Genomic DNA, 19,319 nt, shown 5'->3' on the forward strand with positions numbered 1-19,319 from the left:
TGAGATGAAATAAAAAAGAGAATAAGAGTATCTATGATAAAAGGGACAATTCATACTGCTATCACTTGGCTTAGCATTCTTTGGGAAATGTCTAAAATAGAACTAATATTTTTGTCATATTTAAGTTTCCAAAAGATTCATTTTGCTACTTTCAAATGATCATCATTAGAAATAGGATTTATCTCTTGTTGGGTGGGAGGATTATATTTTGGTAAATGAATTGATAAGAAAGGGAGAGGAAGTCCCATGCATTCTCTAGTGCATTATGAAGGAGGTTCTATAGGGACTTTAATTCCTTGTTCCATTTTTCCAAGACCCTTTCCTCTATAGCCTTGTTTAGTAATCTTGTCATAGCCAACCTCATAATTTTATTTTAATTGTGAAGTGGGGGGGGGGGGGGTAATTTCAATATAGAACTCATTGAAATTTTTTGCATAAGTACACCTTGAAGGTCCAACTAGATGATTAGATGAAGGGGGAAGGATATTTGAAGAGAGATTCTTATTTCTATCATCATTATTCATGTCCACTTTGTTAGGTTGGGAAGAAGTATTCTCATCATATAAAGCTTCATCTTTACTCAATGTTATGTTAGGAGATAAATTATGAATAACATCATCTCATCTCAAAATATGTTGATGATTAAGATAAGATCTTAGAGAATAAGGAGGATCTAGAGTCATAGATGTGCTAAGGTTAACATGCTTACCTTGTCTCTCTAACACTGAAGTACCTTTTTGAGAAGAGGATTAATCGTTACTCTTCAATATTGCATCAGATCATTTATAGGAGTATTAACTCTTTCCTCATGAATAAAAGATACTTTAGGAGAGGTACAAGTATGATTCATTTAAATATCTCTCTAGGATTAGCAAGGGTAATATTTGAAACATCTACCAAATATTTTATGAAATCCAAATATTCCATTGATTTCTTTAAAAATGTCATCATATAGCAACATGAATATGTATGAAATCTTTGAGAAATGAATTGAATGTAGGAAAAATATTGGAAACCCTCATAATTCAATATATTAAATTGGTATGAATGAATGAAGAAAACATGAAGTGAAAGAAGCTATTATCCAACACATGATTTTGTTAAATATAGCTAATAAGAAATGTAATCACATGTGAAATAGAAAAATAGTCAAAATTTCTAAATTCCATTATGAAAAATAGATTTGGTGAACCTGACACTTCTAACAAGATTCGGTTACCTTTCAAATACCCGCTTTTACTTAATCAAAATATGCAAAATGTTAGAAGTGTCAGGTTCACCAAAATGTATATGTGGAAATAAGGATTCACCAATTTAATTATGTAAACAAGGAATTAAATTTACTTCCAACCAAGATAAATTAAAGGGGGAACAAGATCTAATAGGTTCAACCTCAAAAGGGATAAACACATTGGATTTCACTCTCCCTTTGTTCGAGTTGAAACTAAATAATTGAATATGAGAACTAGGGTTAATGATGGAAAATTGGAATTAATCAGCACGCACAAATATTTTTCAAAATACATGTGCAGACATGAAGCACATATTTGGAAATGGGAAGCAAAGAGGAACCTGAGCCTAAAATCTGGACTTTAAAATGTGGGTCAAGGATGCTAGGTGACATTGACCCAAAAATTTTAGATGTGGACGACAAAAATAGTTTTTGAAATCAAGATGTCACTCTAAGTATCTCCTTGAAAATTCATTTGAAAAATGTCAAACATTGATGCTAGGTGACCTTGACCCAATCTTTTATTTTTTTCCAAATCCAGTTCTCTATGTCTCTGTCTACTCTATCCAGATCTATACTCATTGTCTCTAGATTTTGCCGCATGTACACACAAGAGAGGATAAATGGTGTCGTGTTGAGAGTGGTTTACTTAGGACAAACCCAGAGTTGGAATTAACCCTTAAATGAAATAAGATAAATTGAAATGGAAAGCTTTAAAGTAAAATATTGAATGTTATACCTCAATAATATTGATGTTGATAATGGTGATGATGCAATGCTATTTGAATGTGATCACAAGTGTTGATACAATAACATGACATGACAATATAAGACATAAAAATGATCAATCATGAACACATTCTTGTATGAAGGTTTTTGTAACTTATTGCTCCATAATGCTTAGATCTAAAGAATCAAGCTCTTGAAGGATATGGTGGGATGAAATACTTGAGAGAGACTTGTGATTGAATTCTTGTGATGTGAAAGTGAATTGAAAATATTCTCTTATATAGGGTTGTAAAGATATTTCCTAAATTAGTCTTACATCCAATGTGTTGGTTCCCAAATCAACATATTCTAAGTCCTAAAGGGATAGCCACTAACTTATCAACAGACTCAGAATAGGATTTGGCCAACGAACGAGATTCATTCACAAGACTAAGATCTCCTACACTTTAGGCTATGCAAAACTAAGGTGGGTCTCCCTTGCAATATCCTAATGACTTAGAACAACTTTATGCGCGGACATTGCATGCTCCAACAGATTAGCCCAGTGAAAATATACCAAAGAAAGATAAATAAACACTTGGTTTTGGCTATAACCTCATTTAATCAGCATCCATGCAACTATTGGGACTAGTTTTTCTGCATTTAACCTACTCCCAATACATAAAATAAAATGATACTTTGATAAAATAATGATTCTGAAAACTAAAAAAATAACCATGATCAGTGCTTTATCAAGGCAGCAGAGTCAACTTTTAGCATGTAAATTTAAACCTAATTAGTTTAAACTACAACCAATGAGTTCTTTAGCATCAATGCATTACATCAACACCCTTTGTGTTAATTTTACTTGCATTCATACCTCAAGATCCTGCATGCACAAAACATCATTATTCATCCTATTAAAACACTTTTAATCCCTTCCTTGAAGAGAAGCCAAAACAAAATGAACACCAGAACTTGCTGGGACAAAATAGATGGTCATTGATCATTCACTTCATAAATAATGTTGTTACATGTTGGAGACAATTACAAGAGAACAACAAAACATTACTTGCAACTGGTTGCAATCTATTCAAAGCTTAAAACATCTACAAACTGAAAAATATCTTTGTAACTGGCATTAACTTTTGCACTCTACATGGAAGCCCTGCTTCTAGAATGTTCAAAAACTACATTTAGAATAATTCAAACAGAGGAGAAAAGAAACTTAAGTATCAAAGAGAGAAACCCTAAAGGAATCTCAAAAAGATGCCATGTCTTCAATATTGAAATCTTCAATTTTTGAAATCTACTCTTTTCCTCCAAAATTTGCCTTAATTTGCATCTTTTCCATGTTGGATATGCCCAAAAAGTCTGGAAAAATACTTCTTCAGGAACTTGTCAAACTCAACTTTCTTCTCATTGACCAAAGTTTTCCTCTTTTAGCCCATTGTCTTACTCTATTGTCAGCCCACTTTTCAATCTCAGTCCCCAAAAAATTTTTACCCCTTTGGGATAGTTGCTTTGCTCCTTTTCAGAGTATTTATTGAAAATTTCCTCATTTGATGATTGACCTGTCATTCTCATTTTCTGCATATATTACTACTCATTTCTCTAACTTGGTAAAAGAAATTTACCCCTTCGTGGAAATACACCTCAAAGGTGATTGAAAAATTTCCCACATATTAAAAATGCATTACAGCTGCATCACATGTGCTAGGTAGAAATAAAATGTCATTAATATGCAAAGCATTCCCTTGTCCTCATAACACAATCTATTACCATGACACAAAATATTTTCACCCCAATTGAAATTAATTCCCCTTTCTTGCAAATAATTTCTCAACTTGTTGAAAATGCTTTTTACTGAAATAGTCGCCTTTGGGAAAAATAACTTCTCCCCCACTTAGAGGTAATAATATTCTCCCTTCACTTGATTATTCTGAAGCTGCTAATTCTACCATTTTGAGGATTTTTTTTTCTTTGCTCTGATTTTGAAGCTAATATACCTTTATGTGGGTGTCTGGGAAGCACTTGACCCATTCCCTTAAATGCTAGAGTTGTATCGGCAAGAGAGGCATGATGATTTTGTGCAGTAAGAGATGTTGGATGCTTTTCACTTATAAGTTGAATCCAAAGGCTAGGGGTACGAACTCAAGAACCATCTGCTCGCATCCGGACCCAAAGTGTTGTCATTCGTTTGAATTCATGTACAACATTGTCAAATGAGTCAATTATGCTAATACATTGTTGTTGATACTGCAATCTGAACTTCTTCCCTCCATTACTGTTAACCTTATCACTATTTGTCTCATATTTATCCAACGGGAGTATTACATTCCCATTCTTGTCCTGTAACTATACAACTCCCCGAAGATCATATTTGGGCACAAAAAAAAGGAGGTTCCTTTCAAATATGCCACATTATGCACAAAACCTACAATAGGCTTTGGTATATTATCTGGTCCATGATGCCTAAACCGAAGTTTGCGGTGAGTATTGCTCCTTATATCACTACCAAATTGTGCCATCAATGACTTCTACAACACTGTACACTACTCGGCAGACCCCAGCATAACACACAACCTATGCCTCATTTGAGAATGAATGGTTTATGGTTTTCAAACTTACATTTACTTTATATCATTCATGCCCTTCTCTTTGTCATTCAATCAGTAGTTACCCAGAAAATGCCTCCACACCATTGCCAGCCAACTAGGCACTTTATCGTGAGTTTTGACAATATACTAGAACCTAGACATGTGAGTTGGTATCTCAACTTAGGCATTTTCCCAAACCTCACCGTACAAAATCTTTACCACGCACTGTCATGCTTGGCATTGGCAAAAGGCCACGAGGTGGCGGGGAGAGCTCTCTCCCACCAGCCCGCACCTTGCATGGCAACTTAATGGGGTAGTTGCGGGGTGGAGTACTTATTCACTCCCCCACCATCCCACACTCCTATTTTCCCTCCACACCTAGTCATGCAGGGTGAGTCAATTAAAACCTTAAAAGCATGCTCATTAAAAATTTATTTTCCTTCTTATAGATGTTCATGTAGGGCATTGATGCTTGTATATATATGTTTTTAATTTTGCAAGCCTGAGATATTCTCATAGATGGAATAATAATTTTTTTGAAACTGTAATCGTTCATTATACATCAAGTCATTTTATAAAATGATTTGATACACTTTAGTTCATCCTGCCCATATTTTAAATAAATGAGAACATTATTCACAATTGGGTATTAAGGGAAATCCACTAACCTTTTAGATAATTTCATTTGCTTATCTCATTCCAATTGATTTAAATACGATATTATTTAAATCATATTTATTTGAATAATATACACCTTTGGCAGCTTTAATTGATCACATTGGGCTTCATTATTAGTCGAGCCCTAAGGTGGGTCCGACTAAAAAATATTCATTTCCAAACAACTGGCCCTCACAAATGCTTTGAAATGCTGATTGGACATGTGTCGACTTGAATTTCATCCTCAAAATGCTACCTGCAACAAGTTAGTTTCACAAAATACAAAGGAAATGCTACAGGAAATCCAAATTCAACCAATGAAACTACATGAAATACATATTAAAATAAAACATTATTTTTACCTTCATGATTTAAGTCTCATTGTGTCCTAACTCCACTGTTCCTGGTTGCAGATGGTGTGCTCTTAGACAAGCACTGATAGCTTCCAAGATGGCATATGAAGAATGGACTGATAACTAGTAGTTAACTGATACTATGATATGCAATGCTAAATGATTATGCTATATTATTATGCTATTTGCTTCAAGATTAAAACTCACGGATGCATAAGTTTTACAAATGATTGGATTACAAATTCACTTCAAGTCTAACTCTCTTTCAACTCAAACTCTTGATTTTATAGACCTTGAGAGGATAAGATGATGTGGCTCGGATCAACAATCATGATCAAATCTACAGATTTGGATGGCTGTGAGCAAAGGTGAAGGTTGATAGAAAGGGGGAAGGAGAAGACAAGTGTCACTCATCTCACCTTGACTGGGTTGCTGACTGAGGGAATCTAGGGATGGTTAGAGAAAATTTAGGCATGAGAGGACAAGTGGACTCAAGTCCTTCCTAAGATGTAGGGATGTTGGAGAGAATATAGAAGGAGGTTATGAAATATGTGTATGTACACAATATTTCATTAAGTTTGGAGGTTGAAGATAAATGATGAATTAATATTTAAGAAATATTAATTTCCTTAGCCACATGATGGATGAGTTGGCAAAGGGAAGATGAAGTGGAGATGGAAGGTGAGTTGGATAATAGATTAAATAATTTAAGAAATCAGTTAATATTTGAGACTATAGGATAGGAGAATAATCATTAAACATTAGACATTCAAATGATTGAAGACAATAATTAAATATTTAGATATTCAATTAATTAATCAAAAGAATAATAAAATATTAGATATTTAATTAATTAGAGGAATAGGATAGATGAATTAATGAATACAATATTTCAATTAATTTAATTAATAGAAAGACACAAAGTGAATTAAATAAATTAATGTTTTCAAATTAACTATTTAATAGAAGAATAATTATTAAATAAATATAAATATTTATTTAATCGCTCATAGCCATTTTTATGTGTATACATTTTGCCCCTCTTTGAAATGATCTCGAGACAACATTGTTTCAAAGATTAAATCAAGTCTCAATAGTGTGCCTGATGAAGATAAAAATCCTGATTGTGTGCCCCAGATACTGATTTTTGGATATTGATTTGATGATGATGCCCCCTCGAGAGATCGTTTGTGCATTAAAGGCATGAATGATCTCTCGATAGAAGAAGAATGTTATATGAAAGATAGATGAGTGAATAGATTGCAGATTGATCAGATGAATTGAATTGATAAGATTGATTGGATTGAGATCAAGTCTGGTTTCAAGAAGGACACATCCTGTATAAGACAAAAGATGATCAAAACGTCTGGTTTCAGGAAAGATACATCCTATATAAGACCTGATAGATGATAGTTGAATGAATGATGAAGATATTAAAGTGAAGAATGATTCCATTAGATGATGATGTTGGTGGAGGTGTTGCAGGTGATCCAGGTGTTAGACCCACAGGCTTGAGAGGCAGTCATGATTCTTGACTTAATTTGTATTGATGGGACTTTGTAAATTATTGATTATTTTTGTGATATCATTGTATACTTGGACTTTTATTGTTTTATGATGATCTATATGCAGACATGGACTCTATATGATGATGAACTTCATTATGCATGTTATTATATATGATGATGTTCTATATGCATGTTATTCTATATGATGATGTTCTATATGCATTGATGATTCTTTTCTTTCTTTTCCTTATGATTATGATCTATATGATGTAATGATAAATGTTTTTGTTTTTTGATTTTGATAACCTTGGATGCAACTGAAAATGATTACTAACTTTAAATGATGTGTAAATGACATGATCTAAATGCAGTGATCTATATGAAAATGAATGATTATGCAATATGATGATTACTATATGATTAATGAAATGCACTTAATTGAATGCAAACTAATGCAATTTTTGAAATGATTCTAAAAATGAATGCACCTATAATGATCAAATGCAAATTGTTTTTTTGTTTGTCCAAGTATACTCAATCTTTATTTGTTGACCATTGATTTCTGAATGAAATGAGATGTTTATAATGCAACTGACAATGAATTCTTATAATGCAAATGAATAATGAACTAATCTGAAATGATCTAACTAAAAATTATACTGCCATTCTTCATATGTTATCTTGTAACAGTGCTTGATTTCATCATTGATCTTTAAAATGTTGTGAGAAAATACAAGCAACTTGACAAAATAATCCAAGATGACTCGAGTATTTCTTACATGGATTTTGATATAGCAAGTTAATACTAGCAACTTGATACAATGAGTCAAGCTGACCTGCGTATTGCTTGCAGAACAGATAAGGACTATCTCCTTTCATGCATGACTTGGAGCATCCTCCTTGATCTTTTGCTGATCATATCCTGAGACAAGTACATACCTTAATAAGAGATAAACCACATACAACAATCAAAGAAAAATAATCATGCCCCATCATAGCTTCTCTAGTCATGGACATCCTTGAGTCGCATAGAGTACATGATTAGCAATAAAATCAAGAAATAAATATTGAATCTTGCATGTCATTCACATGTTCTCATGGTCATTAACTGATATAATTATCTTGATGAATGATCTTTGATAATCCTTTATTACTTGCTTGTCAATTCTTCATTTTCTGAGTTTCATGATTCAGTTGTCATGAAATGCCTTAATCTTCATTGCTTTGTTGCTCGTTATCTATTTCAAAACCCTAGGTGTTTTTGTTTTTTCTAAGTTTTCAAAATGTTTTGGATTTTCAAAGATTCAAAAGATCACCTTAGCAAAAGGAATTAGGATTTTTCCCCCAGCGGAAACAAAAATTTATAATGGATATATGAATTGATCAAGATCCAAACCATGGAGGGATACAAATGCAGATTGATTGATTATGATAAAATCTAAGATAGTGACTACGACAAGTGTGTCAAAGATTGATAACTGTTGGTAAACTGCATATTTTCTGCTAAATGGTTCAGAGAAATGGATGCAAAAGATGGAATGGATAAGCTAAGATATGATGGAGTGGATAGATGTGGTAGAAGTGGATAGGATGGAGTGAATAGGTGTGCAAAGCGATCTCATAGATGGAGGAACTCACTTTTTAGATAGTGTCTATTTACCAGGTTTTCACCATCTAAATTTATTTTATTTTTCTCTCTCTTTTTCTTTTTTTATTTCTTTTAACTATTTAATGCTTTTTTTAGGGATTTTCTGCTTTTCTGTTTTTTTACTGATTTCTTCAGGACTTTATATGCTTGTTATTGATTTTTTCCAAGGCTTTATATTTGCTTTTTATTGATTTTTTCTGGGACTTTATATCTCAAGCATATAATTTCTTGAGATGAATAGGTTTGATAGGTTCATCAAACCAATCACCTTTAGGGGTAGATAACTTGTATGCTCCTGATCCATATGTTGCTACTATGAAAAAAGTTCCTAGCCAATTTGGTTCAAATTTTCCCTTCTTTTCTTGGTCTTGCTGATTTCTTGGATTGTCCCTTAGAACTATATCTCCAATCTGAAAAATGTGCAGCTTGACTCTGTGGTTATAACTTCTTGCCATTCTTTGTTGATATACTTTCAAATGATCTGTTGCATTTTGGCGACATTTCTGAATCAGTTCAAGTTCTTGGAGTCGAGAGACTCGTTGCTCTTCTTTTGATATAAGACCTTTCAAGGATACTCGTAGAGAGGGTATCTCTACTTCTATAGGTAATATGGCTTTTGATCCATAGACCAAACAAAGTGGAGTTACTCCCATTGGAGTAAGGATGTTGGTTCGGTATGCCCAAAGAGCAGGATTCAGCTAAATGTGCCAGTCTTTTCCAACTTCATTGACTATTTTCTTTAAAATTTTCAAGATAGTTTTGTTTGATGCCTCAGCTTGACCACTTCCCTGTGGATAATATGGAGTATAAAACCTATGTTGGATATGAAATTCTTCACATAGCTCCTTCACATCTTGATTCTTAAATAGTCTTCCATTATCAGTGATAATGGTCATAGGAACTCCATAGCGACAGATTATATAATTCAAAATGAATGATGATATTTGTTTTCCTATCACTGTTGTTAGAGGCACTGCTTCAATCCATTTAGTGAAATATTCAGTAGCAGTGAGAATGAACTTACGTCCATTAGAAGATGAGGGATTTATCTTTCCTACAAAATCAAGGCCCCATTAAGAAAATGGCCATGATCCTGCCATAGCATATAATTCTTGTGCTGGTGCATGAATGAGATTCCCATGGATCTGACATTGTTTGCATTTCCTAGCATATGTGAATGAATCTCTCTCCATAGTAGGCCAATAGTAACCCATACGAAGAAGTTTCTTACCCAGTGTTAAGCAACTTGAGTGTGTGCCACAAATACCTGCATGAACTTCGTTAAGAACTTTCTCAGATTCTTCTTGTTCAAGACATCTCAATAAAGTACCATCTAGACCTCGCCTATATAGGATATCTGCAATAATGGTATAGCGAGAGGACTGATGGATAAAATTCCTTTTCTGATTGCGAGATAGGTCAAGAGGAAGGATATTCTCTTTTAAGTACTGATAAGTTTGACCGTATAAGGATTGACTGGTTCCTGATATATGGAAAATTAGGTAGATATGATGGGATTGAGTGGTAGGGGTTAAGATATCTTCCACAAGAAATTTTTAACGATGTTGATTGTGCTGATTTTGTAAGAGAGATGCTATTGTAGCCATTGCATCTGCTGCTTTATTCTCATTTCTTGGAATCTGGGTGAATGATATTTGTTTAAAGTGTTTTTTAAACTCCTCTATCAGTTGTTTGTATGGCATGATCTTGTCATCCTTAGTTTGGTAATCATCATTTATTTGGTTGATGATAAGTTGTGAATCACCATAGACATGTAATTCTTTGACATTCCATTCAATGGCCATTTTAAGCCCAATAGTCAATGCTTCATATTCTGTAGTATTGTTGGTGCATGGAAACCACAGTCTATATGATTTCGGAATTGTGTCCCTAGGGTGTGATGAAAAATATTCCTGCGCCTGATCCATATTGTGTGTAAGAACCATCAAAGTACAATTCCCAAAATTTTGTACTTACTATTAGAATGTCTGCATTAGGAAATTCAATGTGCAAAGGCATGTCATGTTGTAAAGGTGCTTTAGCCAATTGAACAACAATGACCTTTCCTTTGATAGCTTTTTAGTCAACATACTCTATATCAAATTCACTTAGTATTATAACCCATTTGGCTAGTCTTCCTATCAAGGTTGACTTTCTCAATAGATACTTTAGTGGATCTATCTTTTCTATTAGTTTCACAGAATGAGTCAACATATAATGTCACAACTTCTGAGTTGCAAACACAACTGCTAGACATGTCTTCTCTATTGAGGAATAATTCAGTTCATAGCCAACAAGTGTTCTACTAATGTAATACACTGCTCTTTCTTTTCCTTCTTCATCATGTTGAGATAGGAGAGCTCCTAATGATACATTTGTCACTGAGATATAGAGCAACAATGGTTTACCTTTGGTTGGTGATACCAATACTGGAGGATTTATAAGATATTCTTTTATATGCAAAAAAGATTCTTCACATTTTTGGTCCCATTTGAATAGAATATTCTTATGTAGAAGTAGGGTGAATGGACGACATCTATCTGCTAATTGAGAGACAAATCTCCTGATTGATTGCAATCTTCCTTGTAAAGATCTCTATTGACTTATGTTCCTAGGTGACTCCATTTCCATGATGGCTCTGACCTTTTCAGGATCTACTTCAATTACGCGAGCTGATATAATGTACCCAAGGAGTTTTTCAGAGGTTACTCCAAATGCACATTTCTTTGGATTTAATCTCAATTGATATCTTTCCAGCCTGTCAAAAATCTTGCTTAAGATATTCAAATGTTCTTGTCTTGTATGAGATTTTGCAAGTATATCTTCTACATAATCTTCTATAAATGTATGCATCATATCATGGAAAATTGTTGTCATAGCCCTTTGATAAGTTGCTCCTGCATTCTTAAGCCCAAATGGCATAACATTCCAGCAATAAGTTCTCCATGCACAGGTGAATGTTGTCTTTTCTTGATATTTAGGTGCAATTCTTATTTGATTATATCCCGAAAAGCCATCCATTAATGAAAACATCTCATGTCCTACTGATAAGTCCACAATTATATCAATGTTTGGTAGTGGGAAATCATCTTTGGGACATGCTTTATTCAAATCTCCAAAATCTGTACAGACTCTTATGCTCTTATTTGGCTTTGACACTGGTACAATACTTGAAACCCATTATGGATAAGCAATAGGTCTTATGAAACCCACATCTAATAGTTTCTTCGGTTTGATTTTTACAAGAATAGCAATGTGTGGATGCATCTTTCTTAGCTTTTGCTTAACTAGTTTTTGCTTTTAAATCCACATTAAGATGATGCATGATAAGATCTAAATTTAAGTCCTGGCATGTCTACATAGGACCAAGAAAAAATTATTTGTCTTTGTTTAAATAATTCCATGTATTCTTTCCTCTCTTCATCTGATAATGAGGCAACATAATGAAGTATCTTAGTATCCTTTGATGTACCAATATTTACTGCTTATGTTGGTTCTATTAGGATAGCAGATCTCTCCTGAAAATATGTAGGAAGAATGTCAAACTTTCCATATTCTGGCACCTCAAAGAGGTTTTCACCATCAGATACATCTTTTATTTTCCCTTTTGATTGATCTAGTGTTGCCATGAAATGGTTTTCAACAGTATGTCTCTTTCCTTGTTTTATTTTAATTTTGCGACTGGAAATTTTGGCATTCTCTTGATTACAAAAAACGTTACTTGATTCTGCAATGGAAGATATCTTAGGTGTTATGGGTTTGATAGTATTAAGATACATGGCTAAGTCATGATTATTGGAAAAGACATTTAATTCAAGGTTTTCTAAATTATCCCAATCAATTAGTTCAGGATGAAGAAGGGGTAAGTCATAATCATTGTCATCGTTAGGTGCTTCAAAGTTCATGACATAATGATGATAATTTGGCATAGAGTAGGTAATGTCATAGATCAAATGATTTGAGAATTGTCTCTCCCAAGTGTCTTCCAATCAGTTCTAACAAAATCAATATTAGTATTTTGTAGTTCACACTCAAATGGTTCTTCTGTTGACGTTTGTCCCTTAAACTAATGTATTATATCAACACACACGTCTTTAATATTACAAATTCCTTCTTAATTATTTTCAATGACTTCATTTGCATTTTGAAGTTGACATACTTATGTACATGATAAAGAGGATTCTTTTTCTAGATTTTGTCTTCTTTCAAATTCAACTTCTTCTGGACTAATAGTCAATCCTACTTGACTATTTCTTAATTCTTCTATGGTTCTGCCACATCTTGATACATCTTGTTCCTTATTTGATAAAAATCTGATATTTCCAGATGCTTTATCTATCTCTGTTTGTACTTCTTGTGGCATTACTTATTTTTCTTTGTCATCCCCTTTCCTTTGTTGTTTTGTATATGCCTCTTTTCTCTAGATTCTAAGTTCTTCGCGTCTTCTTTCTAACTCTATCTTATGTTTTGTAATAAACAAGTCTTCCTCTGTAATAGCTACTTGTTATTCATTGTTTTCTTTACTTAATGTATTAAATAAGACATCTAGACCCCATTCATACTCATTTGAATCTGTATCTGAACCATGGTCTAGGGCTACCCCACTATACCATACAAGAATGTTGTATGGTGTAAAAAGTTCCCTGATTTCAGCCATCTCTATTTTCACTACTTCTAGAATATCTTGTTCAGATTATGCATTTGCTCGTATTTCTTGAACTTGTTGACAAGATTCTTCTTTTCCTTTGATGGTAATCTCTTCTTCTTACTTTTCATGTTCTTCTTGTTTCTTTTGTTTATTGTTACTATTTTTGCTGCTTGATGTAGCTTTTCTTGCCAATTTGCTTCTTTAGAGACTGATTTCTTTCTCCACTTTGATTGTTGATAATTATGGTGCATTTGATTTGACTTTAGATATCCAAGTCCCGACTTATCTTCTTTAGATTGTGAGTGGGGACAAATTGGTTCTGAAATACCTTGATGTCGTTTACCAATTGGTCCTTGTCCTTCATATCCCATTTTTTGCATGATTTCATAACCTTTGCCATATTGTTTTATGGGAATATTGACTTCTGCAACTGTTACTATAGTTTCATTTTCATCTTTGTACAACCAACCAAGAATGTCCTTGTCTTCGGTTTCTTCTTCAAGGGTTCCAGCTCTAACAAATGTTCCATTAAACATATCTTTTGATTTCTCTAAGGTCTTTGATTGGATATTTGTGGGCTTTCCATATGACTTAGGAGAAAGTGGAAAATTATGCAAAGAATATTTTCCCATTCCTTCATCATTTAATTTTAGCTTTTTCTCAAAGGTTTCCCATAACTTTTCTTGAATTTATTTGGTAGGATATATTGATTCTCTATTATGTGGAACTCTTGTATCTTATGTTGGCTTCAAGTTATTGCAATATTGACTAGAGTCTGCAATTATAGTGATCTCTTTTCCTTCATGAGGAAATTTTACACATTGATGATACGTAGAAGGAACTGCTTGCATATTGTGAATCCATGGCCTTCCCAGAAGAATGTTGTAAGAGAGGTTCAAATCTAAAACCTGACACAATGTATTCCTTTCCATAGGTCCTATTTTCATTGGTAACACCACAGTTCCTTTAGAATAATGTTCTTCTTCATCATAAGCCTTAATGGTTATTTTCTTCTTTGGATCCACTACATTTTCTAAATATCCCAAAGCTTTTATCAAACTTAATGCACAAATGTTTAAGCCAGCTCCACCATCTATGAGTATGCATTTGACACATGTTTTATTAATGGTGACTTCAACATGTAAGGGAGAATTGTGAGGATGTTGTAAAGATGCGTCACCATTTTTAGAAAATGATAAGCAATGAGGGGCTATAAGGTGTCCCACCATGTTTTAGAACTCATCTATATCCAAGTCTTTTGAAACTGTTGTTTCCACTAAACCTTTTTCCAAAATTTCCTTATGCATAGGTGAAACTTTGAGAAGTTCCAAAATTGATATTTGAGCGGGTACTCTTTGTAATTTCTCCACTAAATTGTATTGTTGTGAAGTGGATGTTGGGTCTTTTGTTATACCTGGAAAGGTAACCTTTGCTTTGCTTCTCGTAATAACATTGATTGGCTCTAAAGGTGTATTATCTTTAACAATGATAACATTTAAACACATCATCATATGTATAAGTGTAGTTCACTTTGGCTCTTCCTTTGTCATCTTTTAATTGGGATGGTTCACCTTTGTCATAATTCAGAAGTGGAGTTTTGAAAGCTAGGTGTGATTCATTTGTCTTATGGCTATCCACTATGATAGTTCCATTATCGATTAGATCTTGGATAAGGTGTTTCAGTCTTTGGCAATAATTTGTTTGGTGTCCTTTATTCCGATGGTAATTACAAAAATGATTGTCATTCCACCAATTTGTCTTGACTTGTGGTTCATAGCTTCTTGCTTCTGGTAACACAGTCAATTTGTTGGCAAGAAGAGTTTTTAAAGCTGATTCCAATGGTTCTCCAATGTTTATGAATTTCCTTCAAGGATTGGAAAAGAAGGACTTGGTCTTATTGTTTTCTTGATTGTTATTGCTTGGGATTTGAATTCATAGATTAAAAATTGGTTGTTGTTGTTTTGTAGCACTATTATCGTCATTTCCTCCATTGCTGACATTCCTATTCTTTGACCAGAACTTGGGTTTGTCATTGTTGCCATTGTTGTTGTAAGAATTATTGTAAATTTTTACCTCTCCTTTCTTTACCATCACGTTCTCTATTTTCAGATCATTCTCAATCATCTCGGCAAAGGAGGGAGGACATTGCAATCTTAGTCGATAACTCATTTCACTGATAAGATTATCAATGAATATGCCCATTTTTTCTTGATCAGGCACATCTCTTGGATACCTATTAAACATGCATTTCCATTGTTGTAAGAAGATCATAAAAGATTCACCATTCTTTTGTTTAACATTGCATAAAGCCAGCATTGTTATCTCATTCATTATATTGTAGGAGTATTGTGAAATAAATCTATTCATGAGTTCTTCAAAAGATTTGATTCCGGATGGTAATCTTGAAAACCACTCCATTGATTGTCCATTTAAACTCCTAGGAAAAAGATGCATCAGGTAAGTTTCATCGTGGGCAAAATCCATACTCATAGTACAAAACTCCCTAATGTGATCCCGAGGATCAAATTTTCCATCGTATTTGTCATATTTAGGGATCTCGCAATGTTGTGGAAATGGTACCATATTCATTTTTTTATCGAAAGGATGTCGGCAGATATCTTCCAATGAATACTTCTTGGAGCTTGTTCCATTTTGCACATCTTGCATCTGTTGTTGTAGAGTTTGCATTTGTTGAGTAAGGTTTAACAACGGATTATCCATATAACTTCTCTTTATTTCTTCGTAAGTTCTTTTATCACTACGCTCTTTTCTTGTATCATCACATTCTTTTCTCGTCTCTTCATGACTTTCTTTGTTTACATCTTCGTTATTTGGATCATCTGTGTTTTGGGTGTTACTTGCCTCTGCATCCTGTTTTAAGCTTTCTATGTTAAAATCTTGTGGCAATTTAGCTCCAGATTTTGCCAACTTCAAGAGATATTTCTCTTTTTGTTTTGCCAACAATTTTTCCATTAGCCTATCAAATTTGAAACCTTGCTCAAGGTCTTTAATGGTATTATTGACTGCTTCTTCGTCAACAACGGTATACCCAAAATTTTGGAATACAGGATTATCTTCTTCCTCTGTTTGTTTTTGTTGTTTTCTAAGTTGTTCGTATTGAGCTCTAGTCCAAACTGGCATGTGATTATTTCAAAAAAATTGAAATTTCCAAAGGACAAAGTCAATAGCTGATTATTGGTTTAGGAAGATATGCTTTGTTGATTTTACCACTATTGTTTGTTCGCTATGATAAAGCATCTCTTTGTTGAAAAGCACGTCCTTGAAAAATTTCTCCATCAAACTCTGTCCCGCAGCCACGTAAGTAATGGCGAAAACGGTGTAGGAATTTCCTATGTTTTAATAAGATCTTACGATTGATATACAAGAATCTTATTCTTTTCTGAGTAGCTTTATAATTGGGCTTTCTTTTCTTAAGGTGATACTTAAAAGTCATATAAGCATCTGATAGTTTACAAGTTTGTTTGATTCCAATGTTGGTGCAATTCTGATTTTGATATAACCTGGGTTCAAAATAGGAAAGATATATCCAAGATAATGAAAATAGGATAAATTGATCAAGCTTCGTGATAGAGGATTTGATATATCATGATGAGAGACTTGACAATGATGTTGATCTTTTGCACTTAAGATATTTGAATCAATAGCTTGTTGAATATTTATGCTTATAGAAATCTTTTGGGAATAGCCTGTTAGATTAGTGACCCAATTGTTGAACTAGTTTGAAAATGTGTGATGGTTTAGAGACAAATCTACTAAAGAAGTTTTTTTATACTGATGTTTTGAAACTTTAGTTTGATCTGGTGTTTAAATGTTGGAAAGCCTTTGTACTATCCTTTTGATCAATTTTTCTGGTAATTGGTTGGATTTTTGCTCACTCTTGGATGATAATTTAATTAAATTTTTGACCATTTGGAACATGTTATAGACATAGAAGACACAATGTTTAAGAAACAAAATGCATAAGCAAGTACAAATCTTATGGTAGGTTGAGGCAATAATTGTTGAATCTCACATGGGATTTCCCTTGAGGCTACGCTATTCAAAGAGGATATTTAGATGCTTGACCCCACTAGCTCCACCCTCGGCACTCACTTCTCTGGGGCAGCCAAGCACTATTTTCCATGAAAACTCCCCATGGTAAACTTTATATCTCTACTAAGAACCATATGTGTGTGAGCCGCTTCAAAGGTCTGACCTCCTGCGCCAACAACTAGAAGGATTTTGGCAACTAGTACAAGTGGTTTTTAGTAATGGCTTCCGGTCATGTGGCCATACATATGGCACTTTCAGCTCTGTAAATACAGAAGGTTCCCAACCTATAGAGGTTATGCTCCATAAGATTTATGGGGAAACATAGTGTCGGTATGAACTTATCAGCACATGTTGTTTGGGACTTTCGTCACAAACACGATTTATTTAGAGTGGATTGGAAGGACTCGGTATTATCCCGTTTCCACTTTGGGTCGTTCCCCTCTCACTAGCCCCCTCAAGGAAGCTTGAGAAGGCCCTCCCTCTAAAGGTTATACATAAAAGAAAGTAGGTCTAGTTTCCTAATCACCGTATGATGGTGAGAGCATACTTACCTACTACTTCATCAAGCATAGAAAACACAAGTTTATTTTAACCTTTTAAAGTCTATGTGCAGCTATTTTAAAGAAGTCACTCAAAATGAAAGTTTCATGCTATCAATTTATCCCCTTAGTTAAACTAAATGAGCGAGACATGATGTGTTACTTTCCAAAATAGAGCTCTTAATTAACTAAGTGAGGAAATGCATAAAATTTTCTTTAAACACAATCCTACACATGCATGTCAGTAGTTTGAAAAATTTAAGCTCTTGGACATTTAGACTTGCAAGGAAATTTTGTCAGTTGCAAATAAAAGCGTTGTTCTAACAAATGCGCTATCTTTCACCTCAAAAGCGCTAATCTACAGGGCAAAAGCACTAACCTGCACTAGAAAAGCGCTGCTCTGTGGACTAAGAAGCGAGAATTCTCTAACAGAAGCATTAGCCAAACTGACAAATGCGCTAACCTATAGGACAAAAATGCTAACCTAAAGGACAAAAGCGCTAACCTAAAGATTAAATGCGTGGATTCTTGGACAAAAGTGTTAACCTACATGACAGATGCGCTAACCTAAAGGACAAATGCGCTAACCTATCAAACAAAAGCGCTGTCAGAATTCACACATGCGTGAATCTGCATTACAAATGCATTAAATTTGCTTTTGCAAGAATAAGACATGATATTAGAAAGATGAGTTCGAGGCCTGAGCCCCACGGTGGGCGCCAAAATGTGTCGACTTGAATTTCATCCTCAAAATGCTACCTGCAACAAGTTAGTTTCACAAAATATAAAGAAAATGCTACAGGAAATCCAAATTCAACCAATGAAACTACATGAAATACATATTAAAATAAAACATTATTTTTACCTTCATGATTTAAGTCTCATTGTGTCCTAACTCCACTATTCCTGGTTGCAGATGGTGTGCTCTTAGACAAGCACTGATAGCTTCCAAGATGGCATATGAAGAATGGACTGATAACTAGTAGTTAACTGATACTATGATATGCAATGCTAAATGATTATGCTATATGATTATGCTATTTGCTTCAAGATTAAAACTCACAGATGCATAAGTTTTACAAATGATTGGCTTACAAATTCACTTCAATTCTAACTCTCTCTCAACTCAAACTCTTGATTTTATAGACCTTGAGAGGATAAGATGATGCGGCTCAGATCAACGGTCATGATCAAATCTACAGATTTGGATGGCTGTGAGCAAAGGTGAAGGTTGAGAGAAAGGGGGAAGGAGAAGACAAGTGTCACTCATCTCACCTTGATTGGGTTGATGACTGAGGGAATCTAGGGATGGTTGGAGAAACTTTAGGCATGAGAGGACAAGTGGACTCAAGTCCTTCCTAAGATGTAGGGATG

Source organism: Cryptomeria japonica, chromosome 11 (assembly GCF_030272615.1).
Source record: "Cryptomeria japonica chromosome 11, Sugi_1.0, whole genome shotgun sequence".
NCBI classification, from domain to species: Eukaryota; Viridiplantae; Streptophyta; class Pinopsida; order Cupressales; family Cupressaceae; genus Cryptomeria; species Cryptomeria japonica.